The sequence below is a fragment of the Lytechinus pictus genome, chromosome 16, assembly GCF_037042905.1.
Source record: "Lytechinus pictus isolate F3 Inbred chromosome 16, Lp3.0, whole genome shotgun sequence".
Taxonomy (NCBI): Eukaryota; Metazoa; Echinodermata; class Echinoidea; order Temnopleuroida; family Toxopneustidae; genus Lytechinus; species Lytechinus pictus.
The window spans coordinates 12002253-12017030 of NC_087260.1; the positions used below are offsets into that span (position 1 = coordinate 12002253).

General features: G+C 35.0%; 1 long non-coding RNA gene across 1 annotated transcript; it reads right to left on the bottom strand.

Moving 5' to 3' along the window:
* Positions 1–6383: 6383 nt before the first annotated feature.
* LOC135157112 (uncharacterized) lies at positions 6384–8255 on the bottom strand. The gene is made up of 3 exons (XR_010296148.1): positions 8178–8255; positions 7347–7485; positions 6384–6442 (listed from the first exon to the last, which is right to left on the bottom strand). It is a non-coding gene; the product is annotated as an uncharacterized LOC135157112 (long non-coding RNA).
* Between the last annotated feature and the right edge of the window lie 6523 nt (positions 8256–14778).

Below are 14778 nucleotides of genomic sequence, written 5' to 3' on the forward strand. Positions count from 1 at the left end.
GACAATAAAAGTGACGATTTCAATTTTCATCTCCTTTGACTGTATAATTAGAAGTGTACTTACCGCACTTAATTTCATCCGAATTATCCTCACAATCAGAAATGGTGCACTCTTAAAAATGTTGGGCAACATACGGTCCACACAACAATTGGTTAAAACTTTATCCAATTCTGGGTAGTTTTACACCAATAATGTGTGCTTTGGGTGAAAACTACACAGTATTGGTGTAAAACTACCCAGAATTGGATAAAGTTTTAACCAATTGTTGTGTGGACCGTATGTTGCCCAACATTTTTAAGAGTGCATGTCACAGACAAACGAAATCGATATACATGTCTCATCGTGACATTCATATTGGTTTTCATCGCAACCTGGTTATAGACGAATGGAAGAAATACGCGAAAATAGTTCTGAACAGTTGTCCAAGAATTTTATATTTCAGCAATTCGCTGTTACCGTCATCAATATCCTGATTTCATCTTGTTTTTTTTTAGGTAGTGTGTAAAATATGACTTTTATCCGCCAAAAACGTTTTTAGATATACGAATAAATAATTGTAATTTTCGTGTTTTTTTATCACAACTAATGTGAAATAGATAGAAGAAAATGCATAATTCATTAACTAATCTATTTTGAGTATCTATTATAATATAGTTTTCATTGAATTTGCATGAGGATCCGACCGTTTTTGATAATTTATTATTGCTAGATTACAAGTTCACTTTCATCAAGAGAGCAATTTAAATCAAATCTATGAAAAAAATATATTACATAATTCATTTTCTTAATGTCTATATCTTTTTTGCTCACTCGCCAATGTTTTTACCCTCGATCAATTCTGCATTATTTCACTACTTTGTTTGTGCGGCATCAGCAAATACCTCGGACCCCGTAACTCAAACCATCAGAGGTTTCATTGTCCATCAGTTTTTCTGCAACCGTTTTAAGATCTTGATATTTTAAAAAATCTGATTTGATAAAATGTTTGAAATGACCAAACCACTCATACCTGCAAAGCAGTCATTTTCGTCGCTGAAATCTTTGCAATCTTTGGCACCATCACATACAAAGACGTCACGTATGCACTCCCCAGAGCTACAATGGAATAGTCCGGGATCGCATTGTCCAATAGAATCTGAGTATCAGAAAGATGTAATGAACATTTTAGATATTTCTTGAGTGTTTTAGATACCGTAGGGTGGTAGAAAAATGTATATATTTGGATCTAGAAATGTATCATGTAATTGCTTATGAAAAAAAAATGGGTATTATAAGACAGAGGGGAAAAAAAAGAAACAGAAACCTCAATAACAATATCAACAGAGAAGTATAAGAAGATGTATATTACAAGGGATATCACATGCTCAGGATAAACTAAAGGGTTGATCGGGTGTCCCATAAAAAGTGAAATGGTAAACTTTACACCATTTTCTTCTACGATCAACGAAAATAATGACACGAAAACCATTGAATTTGGTGTTTTTATTGAAAAACCCGTCGTTTTCAAAATGTGCTACTTTTTTGGATGAATTCTGACCAAATGGCGTTTCATAACTTTATCCTAAAGATGCTTTAACCAATAATGCAAAAATTCAACATTTCTAGTCAAATTTTATACAAACGCACAATTCCTTTTCCGATATGATCTATTATAGACGATAATACAACGTAATTTATATATTATCGTGCTCAAAACATCAGTTTACCTGGCTTGTAGATATGAACTGTTAAATTCCACTGCGAACCTTTAGAAATGAATACAAACAGAAATGGATGAATTGAATAGAGAAACAAGTGTTGAGTATGGAGTATGAAGTTATAAGTGGATTATTATTCAAAGAAAAAAACATAGGAGCGATCATTCCTGCCCCCATGCAGCGCCGCATGCGTTTTATGCATTCAATCTTTTATTTCCATGACTAAGTTTTTGTTTTAAATTCAGATTGCCAATATTTATAAACATACATGGAAATTCGATAAAACAAATACAAAATATGCCTACAGCTATGTGGGATCTTCCTGAAAAAATAGCTGTGTTTTTCTAATTCATATGACAAGTATCAATATGGTAACAAATTATCACCGCTTGAGCAATACTTGAAGTTAGGTAATAACTGAAAAGAATAATCTTCTTGTTGTGTTGGTTTGAGTGGCGATTAGTCAAATTTGACTATTGTCGCCATTGACTTTATATAAAAAATATAACTTCTCACATAATAATGTTATTACCAATATACATAAATATATGACATATTTTTATCTTGTGCATCCTTTCAATATGAAAAGGATAATAATTACACAAAGAGGTTGTTATAACTGATACATTGTTATAATCGATACGGCGACATGGTATTTAATTTCATATTGCTTAACCAACAAAAAGCAAAACCTACCTGTAGCTTGGGTTTTGCAAACAAACTGCCTCGTTTCAGGAGAAGCACAGGCAACATCATGCCAAAGATCTGTCGAAAGATCCGTCGATGTGGCTGGATCAAAGACTAGCATTGTACATGCTTCTAACATTCCGCCGTCTGGTTGTTTTTCTCCTTCTTCATTGCTTTATATAGTAAAGAAATATCAACAGATTGGGTAATTTGTCTACAAATTGTGTATTTCTTCCACTCAAATCGGCGAAAGAGAACACAGAAAGGTGAGGAAACCTTTGTCTTGACTGATTACTAGAGCAAACTATGTCTAACCACGTGATTAACTTTTGGATCTCATGTTCAGTTTAAGTTCAGGTCAATTCAATTTATTTCGATCATAAAGTCATAAGTATATATACAAAGTAACATGAAACAATTAAGATGTAATCTGATGATAAAATTGGAGACTAAAATGGAAGTTAAAAATCTTGCTAAACAGTCCCCTAAAATATGAAAAACATGACAAAGATCACGTGCTTGAACATGTTACATTACAATAAAAATACGCTCACAACCACATCCAAACGCTCACAATCACAGCCACCCACTCATCCACACCCTCACACATGATACATAAGTACTTAAGTACTTAAATCTCATTAAATCTGTCTTCACTTATCAGAGGCATATCAAACGTATTTCCCATGGTGTTTTAAGCACATTGATATGCTGTATTTTATGTGTGTGTATATTGTATGGGAGGCAATGTGTGTGTGTGTGGATACATGTATATATTTGCGTGTAATGAAATATTATCATTATTCATAAAGGTATAGATATGTATTATTGTTTTTATATATTATTGTGTATCTTTTGTTTTAAGGACTTGCTGAAAAACAGCCTTGTCGGCTGATAGCAATTTTTTTTTACCGTATTGAAACAAATAAGTTATAATAACTGTCAGCATTATTACTATGTGAAATTAAAACATTTAAAACATTTACTGCCGAATAAAAAAAATCAATTTCTTTGGTAAATAGATATTTATCTACGTTTTTTTTTCATTGCGTGTATGTATAGGTGTGTGGGTGTGTTTGCACTATACCGCGTGTGTGCGTGCATGTGTGTACAATATAGGTCCAAATAATGAAAAAGTGCTTATATCTGGTAATTATTTTACTTTATGAGCGTTCAATTTATGATAAGAACTTACTATTGGGGAATATACCAATCAGTATAAGACATGGGTGTTTCATCAGTCCATTTGAATACCCCTCTTTGGTCCCTATGTCCGAGGCCTGTGTCAAAGATTAATAAAGAAGAAAGTGTGATTATAAGCAAGACTGTTGGTTAAAATGTGTGTTTATTATTAGTCTATCGTATGGCACAGCATAACGCTTTTCGTACCAATTCGAACCAGTAATAATAACCCCTTTGAGGGCTATTGTTTAGTATAAGCAGAAATGGTTTACAGAACTGAAAATAACTGGCGAAATCCCTAGGTATTGTGAGATAAAAGTGAGAAACATGGAAACCTTATTCTTGAATTACTACTGGCATGTCTGGGCCCCATAACAATGGTAGTCGCCACAATGGAAGGGAAGTTACTGTAATGGTCACTTTTTACGAAACAGAAAACTTGATATTATTCAAGGTCACCAAAAAATTGACTAACACGTTCTGTGGAAACGTGGACTGTTAGCCCAGATCGGTATTTTTTCATAAATAATCAAACTTGCCTATGTACGTCTTTGTATCTGCAGTCTGCCACTGAGTTGAGATCATATAGTGCAGCATCGTCATCTCATCCTTATCATGAATACTGATCAAGTGTGCGTCCTCTACGGTTTCACATTCTGCCTCTGCCTCGTTCCATGTTATGACGTCAGAGCTGACAAAGAGCTTATAGCAGGATTGCCGGAAGTAGTCCCAACCCGTCTGACAAGTTTCATCTGAGATTATAATCGTAAAAAATGATAACTCAATATCAACTACGTCATGTTAACATTACCTTGTAATTATCACTGGTCCCTAGTAGACGATGTTACGCCGAAATCTAGGCTAGTCTTACTCAAGCATGCTTCAGTTTGCCTCGGCTATAATTGGTCCAGATATTGTGTCGGAACGTTTGGTTGAAATGTTTTCTGAAACCCTACAACATGCACAATATAATTATAAGTAGAGCAGTGTTGTCAGCCATAAATAAACATAAACCTGTAACTTTTATTGGACTCTCTCGTCTTTGAAAGAACACTTTTTGATATGTTGAGGATACACAATTTTTTTTCTACCACAGAAAGATTGAAGAACTTGTTAAAAGACTTCTGCTGAAAACACATTGTTTCCCTTTTTAGGATGACACATCTATTCATAAAGTTTGTAAAGCTCAAACTGTGGTTACGTTACATTTGTTTTATCAAGACACATTAACACATAACATATACTTACGTTTTATACCATGAATGCATTTAGTACTTACTGGTAAACTCAGATGCCGAGAACACATCAGGTATCAGATGCCCTGTATCATATTCTGCCAAGAATCCCGAGCCACCTTCAATCCCATCAGAGTGAAAAGAAAGACGCATCCTGTTTAAAGAAGACATGTAGTCGCCCGACGGTGGTGCCTGACTGCAGAAGCGCCCGATGATTGCCGAATTCGATACGTCAGTGACAACCACAAAGTCCTCTTGGCACCGCTCATCGAGGGAAGCGACGTCGAATTCGATGAAACGGAGGACGATTTTAGACCAAGGCCGAGTACTGATCTCCCAGGAACGGTCGAGGTTCGGAGGGTACAGGTCGAAGTAGTTTGGTGAGAAGAAAAGACCAGTGCTCTCTGTGCATGAGTGGACAGTGTCAGTTTCTTTTCCCTTGCAGCCTGGTTTATCTGCAAGATAAAGAGCATAGTAGCAAGAGAGTGAGTTCTGACGACCCTGATCGTCTAAAAAAAGACCATAACTTCCATTGACTTTCCATATTCAAATTGATGTATGACGTCATTATTATGTCCAAATTATTTTGCCCTAAAATTAATCATGAAGTGGTCCAATGGTTTCCGCTTATAACTCATTTCAGGGATGTACTGCATCTAATCTAGACTATTGAACACTCGCCCATGATCTCTTCGCAAAACTTTTAACAATCTGGAGCACTTCAGAACTTCACCACTCTCAGTTTGACAGTTTCACCCAGACATCATTTGTTTTGATGATTCCGCCCCTATGGAATGTTTTTTTAAACACATATATATATATGGCACCAATGGATTAGAGTAAAAGAAATATCCTTATCATTACAAACTTACCCACATATCCAAAAGAAGCAATGACATCTGATGTAGCGGTCAAGAGACCTGATAGAATTTTCAGGTTGAGATGAGACGAGGTGGAAATGTCAACCGGAGGAACCTGGGCGAGGTCAAAGTTTGTCTTTGATTGTGTTTTCGGGTCATGTAATATCAGAACCCCGTCTGAGATTTTCTTGATATCTTTCACGTCCTAGATATACCATAAATAATCACAATTAACTTATTAAAAAAAATCAATGCAAATTTATTTGGTTTGTTGATATACTGTCCATACATGTATTATAGATATCTATACTTTGCAGCAGTGGCGCTCCTGGAAAATCTCGTCTGACAACTAAAACTAAAACAAGTGATAAAAAGTCATCATCAACGTTTAAAAAAACAACAGTCCAAGCATTCTTGAGAGGCTGGGGGATCGTTAAACCTGTTAGGAGGCAGGGGGCACTCTGGAGTAAACTATCACTTTCATTTGCATCCTGAACAGCGCAACAAGTCCATGATGTGAACTCGTGAATGGATTCATTTTCCCGCCTTACACCAAATGCATGTATGGCATAATTCATTCGGTTGGTACTTACGTCAAAGCCATCAAAGATGAAAGAGACATAGGCATCCATTGGTGCGGTGATATTGGCCTGGCACTGTGCGCGAGGAGGAAGTGATACGGAGAGATTTCGAGTGAATTGCTGAGCACTCTTCGAGAGGGAACCTGATGAACAGCTCCCTTTACCATGAGTACCAAGATTACAATACGAGGTGGAACAGTCTGTAAATATTAATCAATTGATACGAAATGTTGTTTCGTGTCCAATTAACATAGGAATATACAATAAGAATAAAATTACACATACGTAAATACAGAATAGGAGGCTTTCACTTCCACGACACACGAAGGATTCAAGAACATAGAAAATCTATTGTCAATCGCCCTTCATGACAAAGCACATAAAGTCTTTGTCAAAAAGTTGGTTAATCAAAACAGCAGTTTCGTCCTGGACTCTTTACAAACGACATATTTGCAATTTCTCGTCAGCCTTCGAAGCTCAGGACGAAATTGCCGTTCCGGTTCATCAATTGTCGACAAAGTCCTCCCAGCTGATTTTTGTGGTCATTTGATGGGCATTTTTATAAATTTAATGTGTTCTTGATTTCATCTCTGTTGCAGTTGCGAAAAATCCCTATAAATCAATCAAGGGGAAAGATTGCAAAGTGAACATGGTAAGTATATCAAGGTAAACTAGGAAACTTCTGGATAGTATAATTTCCAATAATAATGGAACGATAACCAGGATAACTATGTAAGCATTAAAGATAATAAAATGAATAAATGACCTGATACTTAGCCATTGATAAATCAAATCTTTCATTCATGAAATCTTATCACACAACCGCTGACAAAAATATTACCCCCTGATTAGGTGATGAAAAGAACATTTTATTAATTGGTCCATTTTTATAAAGAGTTACAACCATTGCAACTTTGCCATAACGACTTCCATATACCGTAGAAACACCGGTCATGATTGGCTACGGAGCCCCTTTTACCACAGTAGCTGTAACAATGGGAAATAATTTCACGATTTTTTTTTTTATTTCAGATTTCATTTCAATAAATCACAAATTGCATTTTTGAAACTCCATATGTAACGGGTCCCAGTTAACAAGCTTACCTACGCTAGTACATCCGAGAAGTTCAAATCGAAAGCATAAATCCCCTTCCCATCTCGTTGGGATGATCTTATATTGGTCGGCACTTTCAGTCCATCTTGTCGAGACTTTACAGGCTGAAGAAAAACAGTCCGAAATATCCTAGGGTAAAAACAAAAGTGAGATATTGAGAGGACGTTTTGGTTCAAATGGTTAAAAAATCAATTGAATTGGTGGGGGAAGACATTTCCTTTCTTATTAGGCTTAAGGAACATTATGGATTACAAATTTAATTTGTGAATAATATCTTTGGAATGTTCGCGGTTTTCATACGATGGTATTCTGCTGGTATATGTTTTTTTTTTTTTTTTGGGGGGGGGTGCTTTTGAATGGTCATTTGATAAAGGAAACTTGTAAAAGGGAAAATAGCAAAAGATCTAAGGAACATTTCGATTACGCAATCTTTTGTTGAGTCTTTCCTTTTGAACAACAGGTCCTCAGCACTACTGAATTCTTCATGTTTTAAGCTGATTTCACGTATACAGAACGCTAGATGTTCAGGCTGGATGGTGTCATTTCACAAATTTGATACGGCCATTCTTAAGCTTGAACTTTTAAGAAAAAAACATTTTAAGAATGAAGCTTGTAGATTCAGTACGATTGCCACCACTGATCTGATACGATCTGATAGGATCACGACGATTATTACACGATTAAGATCACCGTTTCAATCGTGGGGCGAGTCGCGAAAGTAGGAACGAGGTCTAACAATAAAACTGATTTGAATGTATCACCAGGATCGTTGCAAAACAGGTTTTTGGCGATACGATGAAAAGCAATAATCTTAAACTTACAAAATCGGCCGAAATTGTGACATTGCCTTGGAAAACATCAACACTGAATGATATGATCCTAGATCCATTGCACTGTTGGATAATAGCGTTACGGACCAAAACGTCTTCTTGGAAAATCACTTCGATAAAGTTATCATCGTCCTCGGGTAATTGACCTAGCCATTCATTTGGCGGGTAGCGATTGGATGGTTCCATTCTGACGTCGTCGCTCTGAACTCCTGATTGGTTGAAATGGTATGGGACCCGTATATTGGAGGATGGTAGGTGTCCAGATGACACGCCCAAATCAAAATGGCAGTCTGTAAAGATTTCACAATATTGTTCGCAATTCCATCGTCAATAAACATGGTATATGTCAAATTGTATATAATCATTCATGTAATTTATTAGAATCTCATATCTAAAACAAAAATATCGCTGTTGAGAGCTTTATTAGAAATGGTTAGATGTGCTTCCATTTTTGCACTTTGAAACATATATTTGAAAGTCAAAGATGCTCTTGTTGAAATACTTAATATTTAGCTTTTTTTTTCCTGATGAACATAATTAAAGAAATGAGTGAAATAGAGTTTGTTTGTTTGTTTTGTTTGTTTTTATTTCCGAATCAGATAAAAAAAATATACAATATACAAGAGAGATACATACAATAACGGAGGATCACCCAATTCAGCTGTATTTTCAAAATACTGCTGTTCTTCCTTGGGGTCCTACATTTACCATACAAAGTAATATACACCATAAAAAAAAAAAAAAACATTTCAGAGTAAAATACATTGACAGAAAAAAAAAAAAAAAAAAAATTACTAAGACAAAAAGAAAAAAGAAATACAAATGCTCAATCTAAATAATCATATAATAGAGTATGAAAGGAACTTAAAGTTGGTGCATTACGAATTTCATTGGGCAATTGATTATAAATTGATATGCCCCTATAGAAAAATGTCTTTTTACAATTGTTAGAATTTGGTTTGGGTAAATTAAGGTTTTGGTTCGAACGAAGCGAATAATTTAAAGTTCTTCTAGAAATGTTATCAGACATATAGTTTGGAAAAAGATTGTGCAATATTTTATAAATCATTGTACATATATGCTTTTTATAGCGGCATTAAATAAATTCCCAATTCAAAGTCTCATGAATATGTTGATTGGAGACAAAAGAGTAGGGATTTATTTTCATAATTATACGGCCATCTCTATTCTGGAGTTTTTGAAGTGCTGACAGAGAACCTTGTGGAGCGGAATACCAAATGACGTTTGCGTAATCAAAATGTGGCAAAATGGCGGATTTGTATATCAAATTTAAGCTTGATTCGTTAACAACATGTCTGAACCGTCCAAGAAAACTAACCAGTTTACTGATTTTCTGACACATGTTATGTATATGAATATCCCATTTCAATTCAGCGTCAATGTGAATTCCGAGATATTTCGTAGTATTAACTTTTTGGATGTTGGTATTGTTTATTTTTACATCTAGTGCATTACACTTGGACAACATATATCTCGTACCAAAGAGCATACTGACAGTCTTCGTATAGTTAACCAATAACTTGTTTTGAGACATCCACTTATCTAAAACTTGCATATCTGTGTTTAAAGTGGATTCCACAACTTTAACATCTTTGTCGGAATAATATATAACCGTATCATCTGCATAAAGATGAACACGACATGATTGAAAAACGTTAGGTAAGTCATTAATGAAAATACAAAATAGCAAGGGGCCAAGAAGTGAGCTCTGAGGCACGCCATGGGTTAAATATTGTTCATTGGACAAAGCATCGTTGACCTTAGTCAATATCCTCCTCCCAGTTAAATAACTCCCGAACCACTGAAGTACTACACCTTTTATCCCAATATTAGACAATTTGTTCAACATAACATAGTGATCGACTGTGTCGAAGGCTTTTCGTAAGTCCACGAAGATTGCCCCAGTGTATTCACCTTTATCCATGGCCAAAAACCATTCATCTGTTACCGTAACAAGGGCAGTCACAGTAGAGTGTTTTGCCCTGAATCCCGATTGAACTGGCACTAATACATTGTTGGCGTTAAGATGATGTGATAACTGTAACAAAACTATACGTTCAAGTACTTTCGAGATACAAGGCAGTAAAGATATTGGCCTATAATTATCGGGGTTTAACTTATCTCCTTTTTTATGTAGCGGTATTATCTTGGCAATTTTCCACCGTTCTGGAACATTGCCCTCTATAATAGATTTATTAATCAAATGAGTTATAGACTTAATCAATATATCAGCACATGCTTTCAGAACCTGAACCGATATTCCATCGACCCCGACCGATTTTTTATTTTTCAATTTATTAATTACATCCATTACCTGAGCCTCAGAGACAACCGTAAATGAGGACATAATGTTATGACATGGTACTGACTCTGAACTAGTAATATTCACTTCATTCTCCCTAAGCTTATGTTTACTTAACAAATTTGTGGTGACATTAGCAAAGTGTTCATTAAATTCAGAAGCTTTACTGAAGGAATCATCGCATGATAGATTGGATGTTGCACTATTACTTGGCAAAAAAGATTTAAGAACATTCCACGTTTGGTTTCTACCAATGCACTCAGATAGTTTATTAATATAATATTGTTTCTTAGTTTTCCTGATAACATAAGTGACTTTATTTCTCAGCCGCCTATACTCCTTCCACAACTGTTCATCATTTTGAGAAACCGCTTTCTTTTTTGCTTTATCTCTTTTTCTCATTAATCTATAGATTGACTCGTTCAGCCAGGGGGAGTATTTTTTGCGCATGCGCTTTGTCTTTATCGGCATGTGTTTGTTAATAACCAGTAACACCTTTTCTTCCCATTTCTTAACGGCATCACCCAAATTAACAATAGCCTCAATTTCTTTCCAGTTTTGCTCAATGAGATCTTTATGAAGCGAATCCCAATCAACATCCTTAGACTTTCTAAAAGTTACATAATTATGATCATGGTTGGGGGGATGGTTTGTTTTCCAAATTAAGTAATTCATAAAATGATCACCCATACCGTGGACCTACTAGCAAAGTAGGTCCATGCCCATACACACTTCAAGAACACCTGATGTTTTTACATACAAACAATTATTTGTCAGCATGTGATCAATAAGAGTGGCTGTCTCATTTGTAACTCTGGTGCATTTTGTAGTATTTAGATACTGGAATCCATAAATGTTATTTATTTGATCATATTTATTTGTATGCAGAAGGAAGGGTTTTCGGTAGATATCAAAATTTGTATCACCCATAATAATTGAATGATGATTGAAGTTTGCCATAAATAACAGCAAATCTTCGTATGTATCTAAGACTTCACGTCCAGAACTAGGTGGCCTGTACCAATTTAGGAAAAAAATGAGTTGTGAGTTTTTTAATTCAATCGAAATGAGAATAGCTTCTAACTCAAGTAAGGACCTCTTTTCCAAAACTTTGAAACATATACTATTATGAACATAAACGGCCACTCCGCCTCCATTTCGGTTTCGGTCTTTTCTTACAATGGAATAACCAGGGATTTGTACTTCACCATCTTGAATTCCTTCGTCTAACCTGGTTTCGTTGAGTGCACACACATGAACGTCATTTTTCAAGATTATTGATTTCAACTCATCAAATTTTTTTATCAGACTAACAATATTCAATTGTATGCATTTCAGACCCTTTTTACACAATGCCTCAAATTTAAATTCACTTGGCCCGTCTGCATATTTCACCGCTTGAGGGTTGTGATGTATTTTTTTGTTTGAATCATTTATAACTTTCTCATCATAAAATGGCAATTGCTTCAGTAAGCACTTTGGATACATCCAACAAAGAAACTGTTCTGATAAATCATTGTAGACATCTACAGTAGTCAGAATGAAAGCGAAATGATTATGTATGACAGCCTGCAGTTTCTTTTCTTGAATCATTGGAACTTTGAAAATAATTATTTTGCCCCAAATATTCATTAAAGAAAAAATAAAGCAATGTCTGAAATTTTTCGTTTTTTTATCATTCTCGTTTGTGACTCTACTCAATATGATTTCGAAGTCTATTAGATTTTATTTACTTGGACATTACTCTTCTGCATAAAGTAGATTTTCTCTTTTTTTGTTGTGAGATTGAATTTTTAATTCACACCAAAGCTCTTCCTTCATGATGGAACATTTAACTTATTTCAAGAACTTTTAATGAAATGCTTCTGAAATATGCAATCTAATACATTGTTTGATGACTCAATAAAATGTCTTATGTGCTTCATGAATGTTTGGTTTCTAAACAGATTAACAAAATATTTCATAAGAACACATCAATGAATTGAAAATCATTTTTCAAGTCATTGTGAAGAAAGTGGGTTGGTGTCATTAATCGCAAAAAGCAGTATTGATAATTAAACTTCATTTACCATTCTTGCAACCAAGTTACTTCCAAGCGAAGAGAGATCAGTTCTGCGCTCTTTGAGACAGGTTGAATTTTTAAGTATTCACTTAAACGAGGACGATTAAATAGAACCATTGAAATGTCTCTCGGATTCCACTCCTTTTGACGTCTCTGAGGAGTTAATTCAAGATTTTATCATTAATGTGCCATTAAAATATAATTCAGCATAATTTGGTCGACACAATGGTTATTAGAAGAATAGGTCTATAAATGGAAGGATATTGCACGCACTTTTGCACAATCATTAAAGCCAAAGAATCGTAGTGAAAATTCGAGCTCAAATCTGACAGTGAGATGATGGAAGAATTCACGGAAAAGACAGGGATGATCAAATTTCTTTAGAAATATCAAGTACAGCAGAGTTTTACTCCCACTAAGAATACAAAAACAGTTTGACTCTTTATAATTTCCAATACTCAATACCTTACGAAATATTTGTCGGTGTTTTCCTTTACGACATTATGATTGCAACTGATGAGAGAGAGGAAAATAAAATATTGAAAAGGAGAAGCTTGCCACCCCCCCCCCCTCCCCGCATGATTTTCTTTCTTATTCTCCCCAGCAAACGCACAACACGAAATCTAGTACATAGTCATAGAAAATTATGGAATAAAACGATTAATAACATTAAATAACAATTGCACATCATTTCAACAGTCAAATATAGAAATGAGCAATAATCATGATAAAATCTGTATCGGAAACATTGTGAGCTTTTCTGACATGGATTGAAGAGAACTCCGTATTAGTGAAGGGCTGAATGTATAAATAAAAATCCTAGAGAATATTGGCGTACGAGGGACGCGTATATTCCATAATCGTATTAACTGACAACGAAGGTCGTATGTTGTTAGCATGAACAACACATAATGTGTATAATCATTGAAAAGAGGTGTCATCCCTATAACTATTGTGGGATTTTAACCAATCAACTCATTTGTTTCTATTTATAAAATAAGCAATTGAATATAGGACAAAGTTATTATATACTACGATTACGATTTCGGTTAGGTCATCGAATCCGACAATGAGAGATGATATCCAAGTTCCCTGGCTTTCTGGCCCTCCCTGGATAAGAAGCCCAGTGACATAGGATGATTGGCCAAATGTTACCTGTAAGGACGAAACGCAAAAGATAAACGAGAGAATAATACACCTATGTTTTTAAAATGATGGTGGATTTTAAAGATGAAGAATACAGATATCGATTCTATGGAAATATTAGCCTTTTTTGTCTTGATTATGTATTTTAAAATTTTCTTTTATGTTTGGCATCTCTCTCTCTCTCTCACTGTGTTTAGTATTAAAATATTTATTAATGTATTTAACATAAGATATTACCGTTTGTTTACAGTGTATTTTCACTACAATTATCTATTTCAAATGTTTTTCAGAAAATTGTTTACAACCACTCCGCCCCCCACAAAAAAAGATCTTATACGTATGTACCTTCATGTGATAAGAAATAATGAGTATTGCAATTAATTGCTATTTCCATCTATAATGAAAATACTTTGACTGATCGTTATTATGGTTTCAATTAAATAATTGTAATTTGGAAATTTTCCTCTTTCCTGGGGATAGCTATTGATACAGGGAGAACTATTTTTTAAAGAATTATCCGTGCATACTTATTATGATGTACTCTGACCTCTTTATCCGGTGAGAATACAAGCGACGTTTGGAAACGAACTCTTAACCTCGAAATATAGAGTAATATACAATCTTATCTACTTGCTTATTCTTCACTCTTAACTTAAATTTTCATGAATCATTTAGGTTTTAGAGAAAGGTGATACCTGGAGGATCGAATCGCTTTTATCAGGGTCAGGCATCCAAGATGTCGGTCCATGTAACCTAGCTTGGCTAGGACCATGTTGGTTGTCCTTCTGAGATGACGCAGTTAGACTAGAATCATCAATCCAACCACCTTCAAGACCCATGGGTATCAGACAATGTCCTGTTTAACATCATGATGATGAAGGCAATATATAAATGTCTACGAGATTTGGTTACATCAAAGTGATTTTTAAAGAAATAAGATTTAAAAAACCGATAAAGGCGTGCCATAATGTACGGTATGTAAGAGGACCAGACGGTGCAACACCTCTTACTCTGCCCGCTCCCCCCAGAGCCATGCACTGCCAAAGATTTGGAGTCCTTCA